A 23,436-nucleotide genomic window follows, 5' to 3' on the forward strand; every position below is an offset into this window, starting at 1 on the left:
AGAGATGACATATTTGGTAGATGGTTGATCAGGCTGAATTCCCTTCTCCTGATGCCACCTTATTAGACAAAAGCTTTTCACTGTGGTTAAAAAGTTGCAGACATGGTGTGAATTGGTGTAGATAGAGGAGGAAGGAGTAATTTGGCAAAGGGGTGGTCAGAGAAGCAGACAACATATAGGAATTCTGATGCAAAAATATTCATTACTTCATATCTTAGTCCATCATTAAACTTTCATTTTTCTAAGTTTTAAAAGTTTGAAATTTTACTGGGTGAAAAAGTAATCAGAAGGGACTCCATGATCCTTCAAGTTCTTCAGCGTAATCTGAGCTAGATGAGTAGAAAATGTATTTCATTTCCAAGAGAAAATGCTAGGCTGTATCATGTTTGCAAGTAAGAGTACAGGAAAACTGTTTTCCCCAGAACAGATTAAAGCAGATTTCCCAGAGGATTACGGATGTCACCAGCCCTGTCTTCCCCTCAAAGGAGTCACGACCTTTGTGCTGAGCCCTAGCAGGCTGCCAGTGCATTCCAGCACTGGTGTTATCCTCCAAAAAAGTAGGTGAGGTACCAGGTCTCTTCCCTTCCTCTTAAAAATTTACTTGTCCCATGTGCTAGCCCCTTAGGCCCTCAAACTTATTTAACAGATAGCTAGATTATTTAGTAATCCATGGTCATGGGATGGTGCATTCCACAAGTTTACTATTTTCATAGCAAGGTAACCATTTGCTTTAGGGGGATCCTCTAGAATATCTGCCTCATAACAAAGGAATAATTATTCTGGTAGAATTGTCAGGCTCCACAGCAGATCTGTTGGGAAAACGGTCTTTTTGTGGCAATCAGATTAAGTCATGATCAATGACTATTGAAGCTTTATAATTTAGAACTCTGGCATTAAAATTTTCATGTATATACAACTGAATATTTATGTATTAATTCATTCTGGAGTCAGTATAGTGTATTGATTAAGAGCAATGGCTCTGGAGTCTGGCTACCAAGGCTTAAATTCTGGCTCCAATTTGAAGGCTGTGTGACTTTGGGCAAGTTATTTAACCTCTCAGTGCTTCTGTTTCCTTGTCTATAAAATAGGTGATATAAGATCCTCCTCACAGGGCTGTTCTGATGATAAAATGAGTTACTGCATACAAAGGATACATAGTAAGCAATCCATCAATGATAGTTGTAAATAATTATTCATTTATTTGTAACTGGCTTGTTCCCAAAAGGTTTAAACAAGCCAACTGAATAAACAAGACATTATATATGTAAACCAATTCCATAGTTATGATGTTATCTTTTTAGGAATAATAAACAAAGCAGGTCACTCCTGAATAGGAAAAAATGGTGTTGCTCACCGACAACTGCTAATTACTATCATCTCAAATCAGATTTTGAAACAACTCAATACTGAGAAGTGACAGCTACCAATGAAAAAGAAAATATTCACCAAGTAGAAAAACACATCAATGTGGGGTTGCCTGTTTAGTTATCTATATTTCCCACTAGATTATATTTTCTGGAGGATCTAGGACTGTGTTTTTCTTTTTCATTTTAATTCCCAGCTCTAACATATTGCCTGACACATCTTAGGTGCTTAGTACATTTTTAAGTGAATTAACACTAGGAGTCTTGAGGAGCAGAGTAGATTGTGCAAAACAATAAACATATTTCTATATGTCAAATTATATTAAGGTCTAAAATTTTTTAGGCCAACCCAGAATAATGGGCATGTCAAGATCATGTCAAGTTCACATGTGCAACTTTTTTTCTGAGTAAGAAAAGTCTTGTACACCTTATGAAGATTTCATACATGCACACAAACACAAAAAGTAATTTTAAACAACTTCTATATGCTTTGCTTGTATAGAAAAATGTATATATATAGTTTTTTCATTTCCTAACAATGTGAAGTAAACATGCTTCTTGTGCTCCCCTAACACAATGTGCATACTTCTATTCCAGCATTGCTCACTATTATAGGGTATCTGTTGATTTCTGTGAATGCACTAATGAACTAAACATCTGTGTCTTCCATTCTTATACTCCCCATGCTATCTGGTACATAACAGAAACCTAATAAAGTTTATTTAATTTATTAAGTAACCATTTCCCATGTGAATGTCTTCTTTAGGCATATTTGACCCTAGAGAAAAGTTATCTTTATGGAAGATCTTTATGGAAGCCATCATCCTCCAGTAAGAATGATGTCTCTGGGTATTTCTTGTCAGTGGCCACCCGCTGTCCTCATGATAACGTTAACACCGCTTAGAAGGGCCTGTGGCTCTTCTAAGGGGCCTGTGGCTCCAGCACCTGCTTTTGTCTCCAGATCCACCCTCATTCTCTACCTCGCATGTCCCTTGAGCTCCAAGGGAGCTGCATTTTATGAAATGGCTAACCAGGAAATCTTCACAAGGATCAAAAAGGAAAACTTCAAGACTCTAGTTAACCTGTCATTCAAAAAAATAATTTTAGGTAAAAATTCTTTGACTGGTTGGGATCATTAAGAAAGCATACAGGTTACTTTACAGGAGCATCCATCAGTGATGGCTCTTTTCTCTGATTTTTTATTGTTAAGTTCTAAACATGATATTATCTTGTCCTTGAACTATAATTCATTTTGATTAGAGATTGAGTCTTTCTTTAGTGAATATTTATAACTTTGAAATAGATACAAGGGCAGCTACAAACATGATTTCTTTAACAGGCAATTGTTTTTACCATAAGTTTTCAATAAAACATAAATAAAATATAAAAGTATTTCCACAAAAATAGTTGCATCTTTCTAACAATATATGGGTGCTTTATACCTTCCCATGAAATGATGATTTATATAGACCTATGTTTTAAAGGGTTAAATTCTATTTTTGCTGAATCTATTGGGTTAATTCTTTGAAAAACAACTGCTCATTTTTAATATGCATTATATTTTCATATGCGTCAACATATACACATTCTTTCCTTAGCATAAAAGATCATAATTTAAATATATGAATTTTTCTCTTAGAACATGTATATTTTTCTTTTCTTTCAAAAAGATTGAGCATTTACATTACCCCTCTTGAAAAAGAATGGTATGAGTAGACATTTTTTGATGTATAAATAAAATATCTTTGGAATAACAATGACTTTCCTCTTCCAACAGTCCACACCCCTGATTTTTTGCTTACCTTTATAGAAACTCCAAAGGGACAATCATGGCAAAAATAAAAAAGAGGTTGTATTCCACAAATTTCTCTCTATAGAAGAATTCATAGCCTTCAAGTGGACCATGTAATCTGATGCTTTGAAATGTGACCTGGACACCCAGAATCTGCATTTAAAAACAGAACACATCATCACTTTGTGATTCTGGGGTTACCCTTTGCATAAGATTTGTCAGCAGCAAGATATACAACAAACCTTATTCTGGACTTAAGAGTCTGAAGCTGAGAGGTGATACAGAGAACCCTGAAGAGGTCTTTCTTAAAGAATCCAGACAAAATCAGGGTATTTTCAAAAACCAAGTGTTAGTCACAAGCCATCTGTGATGAGAGGAAAAAATACCAATATGTCTTTATTTTGCAGTATAGTCACATATCAAATAATTATGTTGTACACCTGAAACTAACATAACATTTAAAACAACAAATACCAAGATCCACTAAAATCCGTGTCTCCTTGATACATGTAAGTTACAAAGGACAAATATTTTTCCATGACCCATGTTGAACAAACTTACATTATTTAAAGCAGTATATATTTTTCATTTAAATATGGCTCCTCTTTAAACGAGCAAATTTTCTCCTTCTTATAGTTTTCAAGTATGTTACAGATCTGAAGTATTCCTATACTATTTATTCTTCTACAGTAGCATAAAAATTTAAAAAATGAACTCATTCACACAAAAAACAAAAACGAACCTCAATCCTAAATTGACTCACATATGTGGTAGCTGATTTATTCTTCTTTGCTTCTATCGTCTTACTAATGAAAACTAATTATCAGTCATTCCCTGAGATTTTCACAGCCAAAGGCTGTTGAACCAACCCTAATAGATGATTCTGTTTGTGCCCTATAACTCTTTTTTTCCTCCAAGAAAAGCAGAAAATGTTAGGAAATAATAACAAACATGTCTTCAGTTAATAAAGTATAGAACAATCAGAAATAAAATATAGCTTGTTGCATGATTATAAAATTACTTCTCAAGTTAGGATATTTACAACTTTCAAGGTATAAACACTTTCAAGGTATAAATTGCCGAGATAAAAAAATATTCCAAATCCACGGGATTACAATGAGGAGCGAGTGCCTCTTGGTTAATTTTATTTGACGGTGAGAAAAATTCAGTAATTTTTTCAATTTATAAACCTCATATATGAGCACATGGTCCCTGGGGGGATAATTACCAACACAGAAGCCTGTGTAATAAAAAGCAAAAGTTTTCTTCAGCTTCTCCCGGCCCTACTCACCTCAGCATTGGTAACCGCCGCACGAGTGAGGAGCGTGACGTCATCAAGCGGCGACAGTGCTCCTTCCCGCCTTGGCTCCTCCCTCAGAATAGCTAACGTCTATTCAAGAATAAGACACCGCTGAGAGGATGCTAGAACACCAGGGTGGGGCTGAAGCATCCCTGCACCTCAGAGGCCAAGTCAGACTATAGAAGGGTAAGAGAAGCAGCTATATAGTGACGATGCTGCCGATCTCCCAGGCCAGTGCCGCACCACGCTGAGGGGTCTCCCCTAAGCCTCTGGTTCCCACTGGAGTGGGAAAAGATAACCCCAAGGGGAAAACCAGCCTCCCTCAGCATTGTGGGTTGCACTGTGGGAACCCCTACTCTGACCTCGCACCACACGGATTGCAAGCGAATCACAGGGTCCAGCCACTGAGAATCTGACTGATGGACAAGGTGGGAGGGGCTTGCAATGAACTACACACAGATCTTGGCAGTTTCATGCCTGCAGAGCGCCAAGTAGTAATCCCCACCAGCGGCTCTGCTCACCTGCAGAATCAGATTGGGGGCACACCCTGAAGAGAGAACGCGGCAGGCTGTTGATCTGCCTAATTCAGATCCTCAAACAATGGGTTTTGCAGGCCCTAAAGTCTAATTTGCCCATGCCCAAACAAGGTACAGAGTCACTGTCCCACCTGCTGTGGAGAGAGTTTCCTGCCCCCAGCTGACTAGAAGGTCTGGTGAAAATGCCTGAAAGCTGTGCAGCCCAACCACATGCAAGCCAAGAGAAGGGCAGACAGAGTTGATGGTTTGCAACGCAAAGCCAGTGGCTCAATTTGGCCAGGGAACTTGGAGTGCAGGTAAGCTTGAGTTAAGACAACAAACAGCTTTACTGGTTTTAGAGCTGCATCTCCCATTGTGCCAGGCAAGGAATCTATCTCATAGCCTTGCTCATCGCTGAATACAGCCTTCAGCCTATCCAACCAGGGAACCTAACCAGAGCACATGGGAAGCTGCATAGCCCATTTAAAATCCATATAAACAGTGGCACTTTGACACAGAGCACAGCCCATGATATCCCCCATCTGCTGAACAAAACCGGTGGCCTCACCTGACCAGGGAATTCTGTGCACACTCAGGCCTGATTTAGGTCCCCAATCAATTAGATTGCAGAATACAAAATTAACATATAAAAATCAGTAGTGTTTCTATACACCAATAAGGAGTTATCATACTATACCATAAACGTATAGTGGTGTATGTGAATTATTTCTTAATAAACCTGAGGGAAAAAAATTAAGTGGGCATGCAGCATTCCAGAATGTTGTTTGTGTATTTAAATTTATGTGTAAAGCATTATGTGTAACACGTGTATATGATGATGTTATTTATAAATATATATATTAAGATCATATTATAATATACATATTGTGATTTGTAATAGAAACGTATAGTTGTCTTTGTCCCTGTTTCTGGCATAGAGCTCCAAAAACCCTCAAAATTTCCAAAATGATGAGAGTAATAGAAGTCTTTTTTTATGTGAATGAGGTGACTTTTGAAGCACCTAAGGAAGGGGGCTAGTTGCCAGGAGAATCAACCAGGTGATTAGAGGCTTGGAACTTTTAGTCCTATCCCTCCCAGCTCCACCCTGGGGAGGAGAGAGGGCCTGGAGATTGAGTTCAATAGTCAATGACCGATGATTTAATCAATGATGCCTATGTAATGGAACCTCCATAAAAACCAGAAAGAACCAGGTGAGAAGAGCTTCCAGGTTGGTGAACACGTGGAGGTACTGAGGGAGGGAGTGGGATTTCTGGAGAGGGCATGAAAGCTCCACACCCTTTCTCCATGCCTCACCCTGTGCATCTCTTTCATCTGGCTGTACTTGAATTATATCCTTTTATAATAAACCAGTCATCTAGTAAGTAAAATGTTTCTGAGTTCTGTGAGCCAGTCTAACCTTAATTAAACTGGAGGAGTAAGTCTTGGGAATCTCTGATTCATAGCTAGTCAGTCAGAAGTACAAGTATCAGCCTGGACTTGAGATTGGCATCCTGAGGTAGAAGGGGTCACTGGAACCTTCATTCTAGAATCAGTTGGTCAGAAGTGTAGGTGATGACTTGGGCTTGCAGCTGGCATCTGAAGGAAGGGAGCAGTCCTGTGAGACTGAGCTCTTGCTCTGTGGAATCTGACACTATCTCCAGGTAGATCATTTCAGGATTGAGCTGCATTGTAGGACACCTCACTGGAGTCTGCGAACTGTTTGTTGGCATGGGAAACTCACACACACACACATTGGAATTGGTATCAGAACCATAAGAACATGCCACATAACTATAAATATTATTCTTAACAATGTATTTTAGAGATTTACTATAGTCAGATTCATATATCTTACCTCATATTTTTTACCAGCTGTGTTATACTCTATGGTTTGACTAGATCATAGTTTATTTAATAATTCCCCTAAAAGACATTTTAGCTGTTTTCAGGCCTCACTCTTCCAAACAGTTCTACACTAAATATCCATGTGCATATATCCTTTTGCTTAGGAAGAATTTATCTAGGAGGGATACTAAATTTTGGAACTACTGTCATAGGTACTGCCAAAATGTCTTCCTAAAATGCTATCCCAACTTATACACCCACCAACAATTTTAGGAGATGGCTCATTTCCCCTCACCCTCACCAAGGGATATTGTCAATACACTTAATTTTGACTAATTTCTGATTTTAAAAAATGGACTCTGAGTATTGCTTATTAGCAATAATAACAGAAAAAGAAAGAGTTACATTAAAAAATCAATTCAGAAAGTCCAAAATTCTTAGTTTTCCCTTAGGTATTCCTGAAAAAGAGACCAGAGAATAAAGAGAAGAAAATTATTAAAGAAATAATTGAGGATATTTTCTCAAAACTGAACGGCTCCCTAGACTGAAGGATTCACCGAACATAAAGCATAGCATAATAAATTAAGAAAGACCCACATCATAAAAAATTTTAATACTAAAGTTAAAAAGATTCTAAGACCTTCCGGGGAGGAAAAGAGGCCATATACCAAAAAATACAATCAAAATGGCTTTAAGCTTCTCAGCAGCAACACTAGATGCAAAAGAAAAGTATAATAATGCAATCAAGATTCAGAGGGGAAAAAAAAATACTTTCAACCAAGAATTCTATAACCAACCAGAATGTCAAACAAGGGTTAGAATAAAATAACGATATTGTCAAACATGCAAAATTTCAGAAAATGTACCTCCCCTGGGCCCTTGCTTAGAGTGTTACTGAAGGATGTACCACAGCACAAGAGAGTAGAACCAAGAAAAGGTAAAAAAGCATGAGATCCAGGAAACAGAAGTGACACAGAAGACCAGGGAACTATTTCCCTGGCCAAGCAGCATGCAGTCTAGACCAGAATAGAAGGTCTGGGGATTAGGGACAGAGGTCTCTTTGGGAAAAAATGTAATTATCAGAGAATTTGTAACTATATTTTAAAATTTAGAAAAATTAAAAATAGAGTGCAAGAAATCTGGGCACTTGAAAAAAGTAGTGAGAAGGAACATGGGAAACTGAGTAGATGGAAGTAGAGAGGTAGACTACATAGGAAAACAAGCAAAAGATGAGATGTAAAGGGAAGATAAAATGTGCAAGAAACAATAAATCATAGATAGTCTGGGTAAATTGCTCAAGGCAACACAGCTAGTAGTTGGCAAGTGTTCGGTTGGTTACAATGACTGCTACTTTTACTTCAGTGCTCACAGGAAATGCCAGGAATCTCACTCTTTCCTGTACATGATACAATGCATTGGAATCTCGAGTTATGGAATAACTATCATCTTGCATTTAGTCATCTTCCACAGTTATATCCAAATCTTCAGAACTATTCCCCAGCATACTCCTAAAAGATTCTAAAGCTACCATTCCACTGGAGCCTGCTTCTTCCCTTTGTTTTTCTAAAACACAAAGCATTAAACCAAGCAACCAACCTAATTTCTGAAGGGCTCCTGGTGTCAACACAAAGTGGGTTCGTTTTTCCCTAAAACCCACAAATAAAAAAGAACAAGGGGAGAAGGATATATACATAGAGTCTTGTGTACACTTACGAAAAAGCAAAAGCTCTTAAGATGAGGGTTTACTATTAAATACGTCAACACTTCCTATTCCACAAGCCTCCAGATCATAGACTCTCAGTGGGAGTTCAGTGCACTCAGAACAACACAGAACTGGGCACTGTGCACCTGTCTACTTGCTTGTGTTTTATCTACCTGACCTAGACTGTTCTAAACAGATGAATTTTGAACCTGCAAAGACATAAGTTATATTTTAATTACCAAACAAATGTTTTGCTGGCATTGTTTATGCCCTAATTGGTGTTAGAGCAACTTGGTATCCATATATGTAATAGTATATGTCTACTGCCTCAAGCGTTTCCTCTACATTGTGTGCATCTTTAGAACATAAGTCATTATTTATAAATCCACAAAGAAAGTGTTAACCAACAAAGCTCACCATTGTCAAAAACTCTCATGTTCACACCAACTCAAAGACATCTTATTCCTTGGAAAAAAATCAATGGAAGTTATTCACATATGTTAAAGAATCATCTCAAAAACTACTTTTTCTATAAATAAATACATTTTGTATAAGTAAGCCAAATGTACATAATGTAATTTAGATACACTTGGCATCCTAAAAACACTTGGGAGAGTATTCACGAAATCATTCACTAAATGCTATAATATTCTGTCACTGTATCATAATATTTTATATGCAAAATATGCCCTTCCTAAAGTGGGCCTAAAAACACTCATTTCTGAGACATTTATCTGGAATATAAATGTGTTAATGCACTATGGGGTAAAACTCTTGAGTGTCTAAGGATTTTCACTAGGTCCCAGAAATTTATCAAGATAAATCTTTCATCCCTTTTAATTGCATATTCAAAGTTGTTAACATCTAGTATTAAAGTGCTAAATTAAATTAAAAATTTTTTTCAAATCCCCATTCCATGACACATTACCCTTTATGCACTTGGAGATAAACTGGGATGTTGTCTTTGACATGCAGGGGAAGCAAGACAAGATTGGCCAAGAGAAAGAAAGATGGCCTTAATCAACCTTGTGAGACCACTCTAAGTTCATTTTACAATTCTATAAACAGACAAGTGCTTAATTTCCTAAGAAGGCAACAAATGTTAACTGATTCAAAAATCAACCTAATTCACAAGGTAGACATTATAAATGTTGCACAGATTTTGTCACAGTTAATAATAATGTTCTCGTACCAAAAGAAAATTCACGTGTTGTACAATGATATAGCAAATTTGGAAGGATCTAGACAACTCATTGATACAGTCTCATTGCGTAACTCTCAGCTTCCTTAACATGACCCCTCCACCCTGGTTGATTCGTATGGTTTCAAAAGACAGACTGAAAGGAGCCGCAAACAGCACAATAAGAAAAAAATGCATAAGCACTTTAGGAAGTGAACTCAAAATAATGCAAAAATTAAGCTGAATAAAAGATTTATCATGAAAATTGAAGGGTTAGGACTAAGATTCCACTTTGGAGCCATGACAAGACTAAAAAGGAAAAAAGAAACAATTAAAAAAAATCTCAATATCACAAGAAATTCCAGGTTGTTGAATAAATTAGAATGATAAAAAGACTTTGCCCTTAGTTTTAGAATGTAGGTTAAATAGAATAATCCAAAATCCAACATTTCTTTAAATGATCAGAAGTAAGAATGTTTGAACTAAGCTAATTATAAAACTGAAAACAAAAATCAACCCCTCCTTTATCCACGTTGGTATTTTTAAATGCACAGCAGAACTGTTCCTTGTTAGAAAAGTTTATCATTAGTTTTACAAGAAAAAGTCAATGATAGCAGCTTTGTTTACTTTAATTAATTTTTTGTGCAGAAGTAAGGTCATTTTTCCACTAAATCGTTAACACAGTAACAAAAGTAAAGCAGTTTACCAATTTAAATGTTTGCTTACAGCATAGTCTACCTAAGTAATCTCTTTTCTATCACTTTTTAAAGCAAAATGATTAAATTAAATATCTGGGCTAAAGAATTTGCTAAAATAAAAACAGAAGTTATAACCATTTACAAAATGTAAAAAAAAAAAAATCTACTGAAATCTTACAGCATCCCCTCCACTTAATAAAACTGTCTAGTAAATATAGTTCATTGACTTTTATTAGGGTAATGCATTTTTTAAAACGTTATTTTTAACAAATAATAAGAATAAAGAAAAACACTTGGGATCTCCTGCAGCAGAATAAGAGGGTACCACCCAGATACTTTATATGTCATTTTGAAACTAAAATTATATGGTGAGTCTTGGTATAAAACACACCTATTAGAAATTTAAAGATACTCCCGGTAAAACCAATTGACTATAACTGACACAAGTTGTTACGTGCTGGCTATGAACAGCATCCTAAAAAAATGTAAAACAAATGTTGGCTGGTTTTTTTCTCCCCCATTCAGCACGGTACATCCACCAGAGTTCAGACATCAACGTTCACTATGCAGCTTAAGAGAAAATACCTTTGTGCTCCCCTAATATGATACCTGAGCGTAAGAAGCTTAAATTATGCATATAGGAAATATCAGCTCAAATAAAGACAGGCTACAAGTCAGTATTATCATGGAATCGCATATAGGATCCTATCCAGAAATAATTACACGCAGCCTTCTGTAGCAGGCACGCCCTGGAAGCCTGCATATGTTGGCTTCTCAGCAGCCTGACAGCAGGCAGTTTCAAAGTGCATGGGGAATGGAGAGCTCATGTTAATGAGATTCTCCTTCTGCATCTCTCTACCTCACATGCTGCATCTTCTAGCACAGAAAAATCACTCTCTTACTACCGCAGAGAAAGCAAGAGATCTTAGGAGCCTTGAGTTCACTTACTTCTCTTTCTCACTCTTTTTTTTTTTTTTTTTTTTTTTGCGATTAGCATTTTTAGATCCATTTATATTTCTCATTGACACTGGAAGAAACATTTTCCTTTGCTTGGCTTCTAGAGCAGGATGCTTTGTAATATCTTTTCCCTCACTTCCTTGCTTATAATAATTTAAAGTGGCCACTTCATTCCGTTCGTACTTTTCTCTTCCAAGCTGAGCCAAGTTTCAGAGGGGCATGCCAGAAAAAATACTAGTAAAAGACAAATGAGAACACATCTTGCTTCTTTTATATTTGATCCTGGGCTGAGTTCCATCAACATCACTTCCATTATGAGGAGAACAATTCCATCAGAGGGATATTTTATTAAAAGAAAATGTTAAAGTCCTCTTATTACATTGACCAAGATAAGACCATTGACCCTACTATAGAATATATGGTCAAGAATAGATATACTGCTAAGATGACCTCTGAAAGTAGGAAAGGTCCTATTTTTAGGATAGCTTCATTTAAGATTCACTCTGACCTTTATTTGAATGTGTCATATTTAATTTAAACTACTTACAACATTCTTCACATTCTAAATTGAAGTAAACTATTGGTTTTTCTTTGTTTTCTTCCTTCTCATCTCAAAGTTTTCCTAGTAGTGAATAAGTGATCCTTTTTGCATAAAAATGGTAATAATAGGTGGGAAGGGATAAATTGGGAGTTCAAAATTTGCACCTCTTGGGGAGCAATGGAAATGTTAGGTATCTTGATTTTGGTGATGGTTTCATAAGTGCCTACATCTATCAAAATTCATCAAATTGTACATCTTAAATATGTGTATTTTACTGTACAGAAATTATACCACAATAAAGTTGTTTTTAAAAATAAAATAATAATAATCAAGCAATACAGTTTACTAATTCCTCAAAATTGCTACCATTCTTTTACCAAGTAACATCATGCAAATTATTTTTCTGATAATCTACCAAATTCCTCTTTACTTATTTTCTTCACCTTACCTCAAAGTTATCACTGCTCTGGACCAATCTAAACAATTTATCTCCTACCTTGGTATTTGCACTTTCAAATCATACATGGTTTCCTTATGTCTTCTCCCCACTCTACTGCTTGTCTTGTTTGGAGAAGCAATACATAATTGGTTCTTTTCATCTTTTCTCATAAGTCAATTGCTGCAGCCCTTAATCATTTTTGTTGTGGTTCTCTGAAATCTGTCCAACTTGTCAACGTCTTCTGGTGCTGGGAAGTTCAGGACTGCATGCTGGATCCTGGCATTGCCTCCTCAATGCTTTCTTCAGAAAAGGATTAGCATCTCTCTTGTTCTGATGGTGAAAAGTCCCTGGTCATGCAGCTTTAAAAGCATATAAGCCTTTTTTCTTTTATGCTCTTAATTTCACATGAAATATTTTTACCTAACTTTTTATCTAGCCTTCACTCCAAACGTTAACATTTTACAAATATTTCCCTGGCGCTCATGTTCTGTATTTCAAAACCGCTATGCTGAGACATGCACTGGATATATTTGCTTTCATCATTCTCAACTGAGAAGTGCTTTATTTTCTCCGTGTATGCCTGACCCCTCTTTGTGCCTCTGTATTTCTCCAGTCTCACCAAGTTCTCCACTCAGTACCATTTGTGAGTGTAATTAATGTGATCTTTGCCCATTATAAAGATTATTAATACTAAGGTTAAATTAAAACCTTATAGCAGCACCCTACTGAATCACTCCACACAAGTCAGCTCATTGCCAGATAACCGTGCATTTTATTTATGTTCTTTTCAACCAATTTTCAGCACATGTGACAGGGCTCCTGTTAATCTGAATAAGATTTCAAAAAATATTTTGTGAAACTGTGTCACAAGTTTCGTGTTCTTTTTAGTCACCCAGTTTTGTAATTTGATCAAAGCATTGTTAAGTTTGACTGCTGAGGTTTGGTCTTCAATTTTGGAAGTTACTGTTATTAGCTGGAGGGAAAAAAAAATGATTAGGCTGTTCATAGTACTGGGAGATTGACTTCTCTAAGTGAAAGCCACAGGAACATAGACTTTTAAAAATAATAAGCGTTCATTGCAAAATCATATACATTTAATAATATGCCTAGTTTCCATATTTATGATCCTGTTTCACTAAGTTATCATCAAAATTTATGAATATGTCTACATAATGCAAGTATTTGTATTCTAGTTACAGAAAGGAAAAAACTGCTTATTTACAGCTTCCTGTTTATAGTACCTTGCCTTTTCTGTATCATACATTGCTGCTTGCAATCTAATGAACAATGCATTTCTCACCCACACCAACTTTCCTATAGTCATCAAATTCTATAACTATTTTATATTATGCTACATTGGAATGCTTATTTTGAATACATGTTAAGGGAAATTAACTCAAGGAAAGACAAGCACTTGATTTTCTTTTTCTTGCTGTTCTGTTAAGTACATACAAGATATGTAATGAATGAATCAACAGTACATATTTTGATGAAAGCCATGCTAAGCATACAAAACACGGCACATCGAAGAGAAGCCTTGCATTTTTTCCCTAACTCATAACATTGGAAATGAGATTCACAATCTTGTTAGTGTTAAACTCTATTCATTCATATTGCTCTACAAATCAAAATACTATTTTTAAAAGAACAACACCACACCTTTCATGTTAAAGTTTTCTGTTGTTTTGTGTTTTATGAATGAGATTTTGCTCTGAAAGATGCTCGAAAGGATGGGAAAGACTTCAGGCTCTGTGAGCCCAGGAGAGAAGCTTGGAGGATACCCATAGAGAGCAGTAGCACGTGCAAGTTGGTCTCCTGATGCCATTTGAATTGCAAGACGCAACCTTAAATACTGGCACGAACTGAAAGTAAACTTATGGTATTGTTGTCAAACCCCAGGCCACAACTGCTGTGTGTGTCATGGAGGTGATGTGTTGGTCCCCAGGGAGAGGGTACAAAGGAAGTGCACATAAAACTTCCACTCCAGAGGAAGAGCAGCTTTGACACCTTAGACAGAGAAAGCTGCCCCTTTGTCCTACGACCTGGAGGTACAGTGCAGTCCTGGCATGTGACAACAGGTGGAGATTAAAAACAGGAGAAATATCTAGGACAAAAAAATGTCAAAGCCTTGGAGTCAGTTAAAGTCTTAACGAGAATAACATTTCAAGGGAAGTCACATTATTAGCAACATCAGCTTTAAAGGGGGAAAAGGTAATTAGCAACTTATTAGTTCTGAATTAAAAACTTTGGTCAAAACTTTCCATGCATAGATGAGTCTGAATAGACATTAGAACAGACTTTGCGTAGCATCCATGTTTATTGCACAAGGTAAAGAGCAGTGGCAGAAGCTTTTCAATCAAATTTGTTGCCCTTGTCCAACACTCAAAAAGCAAATGGTAACTCTTTTCATTAACATGGTATTCATAAATGTAAAAACGCCTCACCAAAGCTTAGCTAAATCTTTTGAACTCATTTACTCAGTTCTACCTGTAGAGCTAACATAGAAGGTGATACAAAGGAAAGATGACCACAGTATCAAACCTGTGCCTTATTCTGAGAATGCTGTTGAAATCTCTGATTCTCTCTGCATTTAGATATGTGCTTACTTTACAGTATACCTACCTCAGGGCCACCTAGATTTCTCAGTTCAATTGGCAATTCCCTGCTAGGGATCCTTTTTACCCTTCCAAAAATAAATGAATAGAGGGCCATTTTAAATGCCACTCAGACAGATTTCAAAGCCTCTATTTATTACACTAGATTCCGGTACCCAAATCCCTCAGCTTCCAACAGCATCATCATCCACAGAATTGCTTTTCCTTAGGTGCTAATCCAGGACTGTAGCAAATTTGGTATGTTTGATATATATCAAATATATTTTTTCTTTAAAAACTAAGAATCAAATTATCTCTTCTGTAGCTCTCTTTTTATGACCATAGCATGAAAAGCAGTAATAACCTAATTCATTAACTCATTATTTGCATGAATAAGAACAGATCATTCATCCAATAAGCAGACTTATAGACCCCAAATATAAACACCTAGAGCTGCATTTTAGTAGGAAAACATGCACTATTGGGGGAAAAAATGCAAGACAGACAGCAACACACCATACAGAAAATGTCAAACATGTCAAAAGACTCATGAATACCAACATCTCCCACCACACCACGACCAATTTTAAAGGTTATTTAGGGCTAACACATCTGCAAGTGCAGATTTTACAGCAACAGACTTTATTTTTCTCAGAGATAGTAATAATAAGTCACTGATGTGTCAAAGGTTTTCAATATTGTTTCCACATATGTGGCCCATGCAAATCCTGCCCAGCACTGCTGAGAGCAGGACAATTACACAGAGCACAGATTTTTGGTATCAAGCAGATTCATTATGGATTTCTAGATGCTGGTTTTTAGCTGTATCAATTCACTATACAGGGAGGATAATTAAGCAAAAGAACAAGAAAGCAAATGTAGCTATCTTCATTCCTCAAAAATAAAAACCCCTGTTAGGGTGTCCATAATTCAACTTTTCAGAACTTCATTTCAAAAAGGCACTTTCAGAACATGTCACAAGGCTTCCTCGTCCTAAGTCACTGTGAATTATTTCCAGAGAGCTGCAGATAAGTAAGTTTTATAAAGAAGAAACACAACACAGGCAGAACATACTTATCCTATTCCTGGCCCTCAGATAAGGGAAGCTTAAATTAAATGTCAAAGACGAACAAAATCTATTGTATAAGCAAACAGCTGACCTAAATCCACCATATTTTGTTTGTCAAGTGCTATATTCTAATAAATTGTGTAATATAATAAGACTATTTTTGCAGCCCTTTGACCATGCCAAGTCAGATGCAGATCGTCTTCTGAAGAAATATCACTCTCTACTTGACACTCCAAGCAAAATCCATTTATGCCACTTGGTGGACTGTGAGAGTAGCTTTTAAGAAAATGTTCATAACCATTAAACATTGCAGACCACGAATACAGAAGAAGGGGGAGAAAGAGTGAATGGCTCATGCACAGCCAGTTTTTACAAAATGGTCTGCTCGGGGCTGTGACTAAAGTGAACTTACTGATGTGCAATTTGGTTTTCCTGATAGGAAACGGAGAAGCTGGCTAAAAATCAAATGATTAATAAAAGGAAATTCAAACAGCTTGAGGAGGAAAAACATTTTTCCTCTTTACTACCCTTAGTGTGACTTTCTCGGTGACATAAACAAATACAACAGTCATTCCCATTCTTTTCTTGGGCAGCAAAGCAAGCAACTCAAAACTCCTTCATGCATTAACTATGAAAGCAATCAAAACAACCCCTTCTGAGAGAAGGGATTATTCTCGTAAATAAGAGAAGAGCAACATACTATTCTCACTACCCCACTATGATTTCATGTCAACCTCCCCTCTAGAAGTCTAAATACAACATCCTCAAGTCTCAGCAGAAACTCAGTCGGTTTGGGCAGAAGCTGTAGGGAAAAGGTACATCCTTCTGCGCCAGGTAGCACAAAAGTAAGGCAGTTGGAATTGTAGTCCTGGTCTGAGTTCAAATTCCACCTAGCCCACGTACTGACAAGCCAAGATACTTAACAATACCTTTGAACCTCTTCTTACTTATACAATGGAAGTAACAGTGTAGATCTCACAGGTTGGAGTTGAGAGGATTATGTGAGATGGCACCTAGCCTTGCTACATATCACAGGGAGAATTACTGTGGTGGAGGGATCTCAGAAACCCTGAAAGTTGGCCTCATCTGCCATTTGGTTCTGCCTTTCACATTGGCCTGAATCTTCAAAGGAATACACATCACCCCTGCCTGGAGGCTGCAGCACCTCTTAGGAAACAAGCCTGCTTTCGAAGCACTTCAGTTAGAGTGGAATGACAGGGAATGTACCTTTCCATGCCAATGGTTTTGTTCCTTTTCATTCTTTATGACATAACTTGAAACTTCTGTGTGGTCCCCATTTAACCTAAGGCTTCCTACACCTAAAGCCACTCTCTCCTTACATGATCTTTTTACTATGGCCTCCACATCCAACTTTCATCTCGTATCTGCCCACCCACCCCTAGCATCCTTTATGTGCCCTTTCTGTTTGCTTTTATTTATCTCTTCTTTTTTCTTTAAACTCATTCACATTATCATTGGTGCCCTGGCCTCCTGTATTTCTACAGCATTTTAGTCCTCTCCTTCCATCTCTATTTGCTCTCAATTCTAGCACCCTGATTAAAGAAATTCTCAGACTTCCCCTTCCTCTTCCATCTCCTCAGTCCTCACTCATCTGATCTTTCTCAGGATGGTTCATTAGCTTTATCCCTCCCGATCTGTAGCTATTTCCCTCAAAAGCCTTGGCTTCTTTCCTTGTGTTGGGCAACAAGTGAGAAAGCCTGGCACGTGGTGAATGGACAATGTGATGGCCATTCACCTTCCTTCCCCCATGATCTTCTTCACAATTCCTTCTCCTCCCAGGTGCTAGGTTGCTTAGGGAAAGGAAAAGGGGGGTGGTGGCTTTGGGTGCCTGTCCTCTGGCCCTTATGATGTCCAGCAGGGCTCCAAGTGCTTAACAGGCCAGAGGATAAAGAGATGTGGAAGCCCTTTGGGGTTGGGGAGGAAGAAGGAAGAGATGCAGGACAAAAATAATAATAAAATACACAGAAGAGAGAAGACTGACCACAAAACCACATGGCTGAAATCCCCTTAGCAGCATCACTCAGTACAGGCAACCCCTCTCCTTCACTTCTGGCCAGTGGCTCTCAAACTTTTTAACTGAGACCCACACTCATAAATATATTCTACACTGTAGGCCAAGAAGTTCCAGCCAACAATGCTTAGGCTTTTTCTACTTTGGCTATTCCGTGCAAAGCACTCGTGATTTCTATTCTATTTTTCTTTTATTTCTTTTAAAGAAAAATCTGATCACAACCCATTATATTGATTTTACAAACCACTAATGGGTCAAGACCCTCAGTTTGAAAAACACTGGCCTATTTGCAACCTACTGATGGAGCGTCCTCTCTCTCTCTACCCCATATCGTTTTCAAAAGTTCAATTTAATTTGAGATCGTTAACACGATCCTCTCAAGCTTCCAGAGGCAGAAAATCTTAGCAGGAACAGCCCCTCTAGAAGTCCTCTAGTACCCGATGGAGTTCTCACAAGCGCAGCATCGCGTCGACCACCCTCTACCGTCCCAGGGAAGCCTCGAATAGAAACTCGGGTAATCTATCTCTTAGGACAAGCGGTACGTGTCCTGGAAATCTTAGTTTCTCTAAACACAGGTTTAGAGAGAAATATAAAGAAATGGGAGAGAGATCAAATAGGTGAAGAAACACGGAGGAAAGCGTGGAAGCCGATCTCTCCAAGATTCTGGATCCCTGCTTGCGCTCGGTCCAGTCCTGTGAAGCACGACAGAGCCCTGCGGTGAAGCCGAGAAGAGGGCAAACAGCAGTCCGCAGTCAGCATCTTTGGGGGAGGAAGTAGCGCGCCGGCGGCTGGCGGATAGGCGGACCGGCTGCCCTGAGGCCCCTCCAGGCGGCACACTCATCTGGCCACCTGACGAGTCGCATTCCCCGGCGCGGCGGGCCTAGGGCTCATAACCTGCGGTGCGAGGAGACCTGAAAGCAGAGCTGGATGCGCGCGATCTCTACTTGGAGCCTCGGAGTTGAGAGCACACGTGCTGGGCACACGTGTGGCGTGAGTGCGTGGGCCCCTCTCCCGACCCTTCCTGTGGCGCGGAAGCGCCGCCGACTCGCTCCCTGGAGCCTCTGCCCCGCCTATGCGCGCGCCCCACAACTCATAGTTTCCCTTGTGTTGGGTGGATGGATGCTCCAGCCCGGCTCATAGCTAGGGGAGACTCAAGACTGGCCACTGATCAGCGGGTGCCGAGGAAACCGGGGGCGCGCCCGGTCGCACGTGCTCGCGCCCTGTCGCACCAGACCTGGCCACGCAGCGACTGGAACCTGTTGCAGCCTCAGGCCCTGGGGAACATGGAACAGCTGAGAAAGAAACGGGGAGCAGCTGGGGAAGGCTGGGCAGGAAATAGAGGAAACAAAGTTAACCCGGGCAAGTTCGTCTTAATTGCTCCAGGGCTTCCTGGGCAAAATCTCCTAGCGCAACTGGCAGAGTGAAACTCTTAAGTCTTCGAAACGCAGCGGGCAGAGCTGGAGCGCTTGCGTCTACCGGACCACCCCTCGGTTCGTACCCCGGACCAAAAGCAGACACACGTGCTCTCCAGCAATCCTAGGGCATCAAAATCAGACCATGCTGGGAGGAGGGTACCTAGTGAGAAGGCATGGGGCGGGGAGTAAGCAACTAGAGCCTCGTTCTCCCGAGTTCTCCCGCCACAGCCTGCTGGGCTGGGAGCGCACGTCGCGGCTAGCAACCAGGGGTGCGGCCTCCTCCTTACGCCTCACAGTGGGGTGAGATCCGGCTTTCCAGCCCCAGGAGGCGCCCTCCGACGGAAGCTGGACATTCCCTAAAGAAGTGCACAATTAAAGTTGGAGCAAAGAGCCTGCGAGCCCCAGCGGTCCTCTTCAGTTGTACTCAGGAAACAGAAAGACATAAAGAAAATGACTTTAAATGACAGCCTCGCTATCCTAAATGGCTATGTGTAATATCCAATTTGGGATTTCTAGTAAAATTAAAAAGTAAAAATGAAAAGTGGATTTTTGTCTTTATTATTAAAATCGAATTAGAAAAAACCGATGACCCTGTTTGGAATTCCTATCTTGCTTTACTAGTAAAGTCAGCCAGTATCGACTGAACACCCCCCACCTCCAAAAAATGCAGCTATGCCAGACGCGATCCTCTGGTTCGAATTCTGCCAGATGCACAGATCTAGCAGAACCTTGCCCGAAGACTCTTGCAATCGGGTGCGCTCTTTTCAGTCGTGTCTGAGACTTATGGGGAGGATCTGTTGACTGGCCGTCAGCGTCGACTGGGACCCCGAACTCCATCCCTCCTCCATGGGACTCTAAAACCGAGTCAAGTCCCGGCTCGCGGGGTGCTCAGACGGCTTGAATTACTGAGAAATTTCTGCGCGCGCCCACGTAGGGACAGTTTCTGTTCCTAAATAACGGGCACAGGTTGGGGGTTACCTAAGACCCCTTTTGGAGGAGGATGTTTTAGGGATACTCTCAGACCGCTATTCAGCAGTCAAAATAATACTGAAAAAAGTTTTAAATCCGCGGGGCTAGATACCCTCTTTCTCCCTCCTACCTGGATAGAACCTGTCTCTATTTTTGAGGTGGCGGTGGGCACACAAGCCTCTAAATAGGCGCCTCTCTCACCGAGAGAAGCGAGGCCTGTCCCAGAGACCCCCAGCCCTCACTCTCCGAAGCCACCTCCGCGCTGCCGCGCCGCGGATGAAAACGGAAACGGACGCAAGTGCGGAGTTAAGCTGGGAGCTGGAGGCGCAAAGATGCGCAACACGCGAGATGCCGGGAAGTGCCTTCGTATCGGTACCCTGGATAGGGCCTGACGGGATGGAAATGTATCTCGTACCAGAAAACTGTGATCAAAATATTTCAAGGAAGTAAAACTTTTCCCTCACAGACCTCTTTGTATCTTGGAAGTATTCACTGCCGACGTCTAGGTTTAAAATATTATTAGATCATTAAATATTCGTGTTGAAGCACGGACAAAGGCAAGAGAGTCTCATGGCGAAGTGAATTTGAACCTACAAGTGACATTTTTAAGTTGGCGGGAATACCTGCGTCTCCTTGTTTGGCTCCGTGCACTCTCTGAGAACCAGTGCCCGGTAAGACTTATGATCGGTACTTTTAGCGGAGGGGGCACACCAAGTCTTTAGAAATGGAGTTGAGCACCAAAAAGAAATACACAGGATAAGGTCGTTGAGTGCCCCTGCCACCGCGAAGTGCTATCGGCTTCCCGGAACAGGCGTATCTCTCTTGTTAGACTCAGGACCAGAAATTCAAACACTCTCGCGCGCTCTCTCTGAAAGCGGAAGGTCGGAGCGAGGGCCGCTTGGGCATTCGGAGAGACTGCGGAGGTCGCCTGGACGGTGGGGAAGCAGAGCCCACAAGGTAACAGGCGGTAACGCCGCTCACCCGTGCTTTGAATTAAGGGCATCTCTCCATAAATTCAGGGCTTTCTAAGCAACCACTCAACGAGGGTCTAGACACCGTGAAGACTTAAAATTAGACCTTCCCTCGGAGCTAAGGAGTGCATGGCCGAGTCTTCGAAACAATGATTAAGTGTTTTCCACAGCTGGAAGTACACGCAATAACTGAAATTCTAAAGAGAACTTGGGGAGAGGAGGACAATATGAAAGCCCCACTATAAAGTTTTAAACTCTTTCTAAAGAAGTTCCATGTAACGTCTGTTTTTTGAAATGCAGCGTGTCTGTTGCTTTTCCTGGTCTTTACCCCTAGAAAGACCAGGACAGGAAAAGTCCTCAGCTTCGAGGATCCCGGAAGACGCAGGAGAGATGCGCGCGAGGTTCATTCCCCGCACCACCCAGTGCGCAGCCAGGAGTTGAAAATTGGCTTGATAACTGTGGAGCAGAAAAAGCCCTAGCCACTTTTCCATTTAGGAATACAACTAAACTTACGCGGAGCCGGTGCAATGTGCTCTTGAACATGGGAGAGAGTCATCCCTCCCTCCTTTCACCCCAAATTCTCGGGAGGCTCACTACCTGATATCCCATTGGCCTCAGGTGATGCGCAGCCGCTTCCTTAAGGGAGAGCCGGCAACAGAGTTCGTTTCTTGTTTCAACTCTCTAGGATTCTGGATCGGAATACAATTGTCTGGGGGCCGCAGACACCTGGGAGACGAGTGCTGACGGCTCTGCAGACCCCCAGCATTTCTAAAGGGCTTTCTCTTTCTCTCTGTTTATTAGTGTGTGGCTTTGGTTGGGCAGAAGTTGTGAAAATAAAAGGAAATGGCAAGCCCCATCTTTTCAAGAAAACCAGGAAAGTTGGACATTTTGCTTATTATTTAATCTATTATGTGGCCACCCACTCTTGCCCCTCAGAGTTACCTGCGGAGAAATGCATCTCGTAAAAATAACCTCAAATTACCACGGAGACCTGCTTTCTTTCTTTTGCCTAACCCTCAAAACATCTTATCTTAAAAAGCAAGAAAAGGCAAAGTAAAAATAACCTGAGAACTCTCCTGGCAATTTACTGTTCTAACTCTGCATTTTAAAAACAATAACACTCTCAGTAAATTTCAGTGACCCTGAGGCCACCTGAAATTCACAGGGTCAGTGAAGAAGACAGTCCCCCATCCTGTGCTTTCTAGCAATTCACAGTTGACCTGAGGAGAAACTGGCTGGACCTCTAACGGCCAAGGACCAGGTCACTGAGAGGAAGTTCAGACCAGAAGTGGCTTCTACAGCATTAGTTACTTTCTTTGCTAAAAGTTGGCGCTGGGTGAAACTCTAGACACTGTGGTATATCTTGTTTGGAGCTGACGAGACCCAGGACCTGACAAATGGATATTTTAGTCTTTATCTGAGAGACTTTTAAGGCAGAAATACTATTCTAAAACTGCAAATTGAAGCTCATCACTACCCACTGAAGGAGGAAAACAGAAAGTTGTAAGAAATGCCTCTACTGAGTTCTGCTCTATGCCAAAGACCACCGACCCAAGGCCCGAAGGGCCCAAATGCTTGGCTCTTCCTCCAAGATCATTTACAGTAGTAATAAGTAGAGGAATTGGCAAAGTCAGAGATTGCATACAACACACTTAAAATCTGTGTTGGCTTTCTGAGTCTTAAGAAGATAATTTCTAAACACTGTGCAAGACAAAAACTTGACAGGACTTGGGACCCTGCAAAACTTCAAAAGCTGTTGGCTTTCCTGAACTTCTCTTCTGAAAGCTGCACTTAGTAGCAAAGCTAACAGAAGAGCTGACATATTCTCAACTGATTCTGATAAATGTAGGTTACCACACTGGAATATTCTGGTTAAGGAAAAATATTGTACTGGATCCTCTGGATAATTAGTTCAGTTCCTCAGTTCCTTTTGCCAGAATACATCTAGGCTGTCAGTTTGAAACTCAGTTGTTGAATAAGTGATCTAACTTAAATCAATCTCCAATTCTGTCTATGGTATATTGCTGTTTAGTCATCATTTTTACCTGACCCA

The sequence above is a fragment of the Camelus dromedarius genome, chromosome 4 (assembly GCF_036321535.1).
Source record: "Camelus dromedarius isolate mCamDro1 chromosome 4, mCamDro1.pat, whole genome shotgun sequence".
NCBI lineage: Eukaryota > Metazoa > Chordata > Mammalia > Artiodactyla > Camelidae > Camelus > Camelus dromedarius.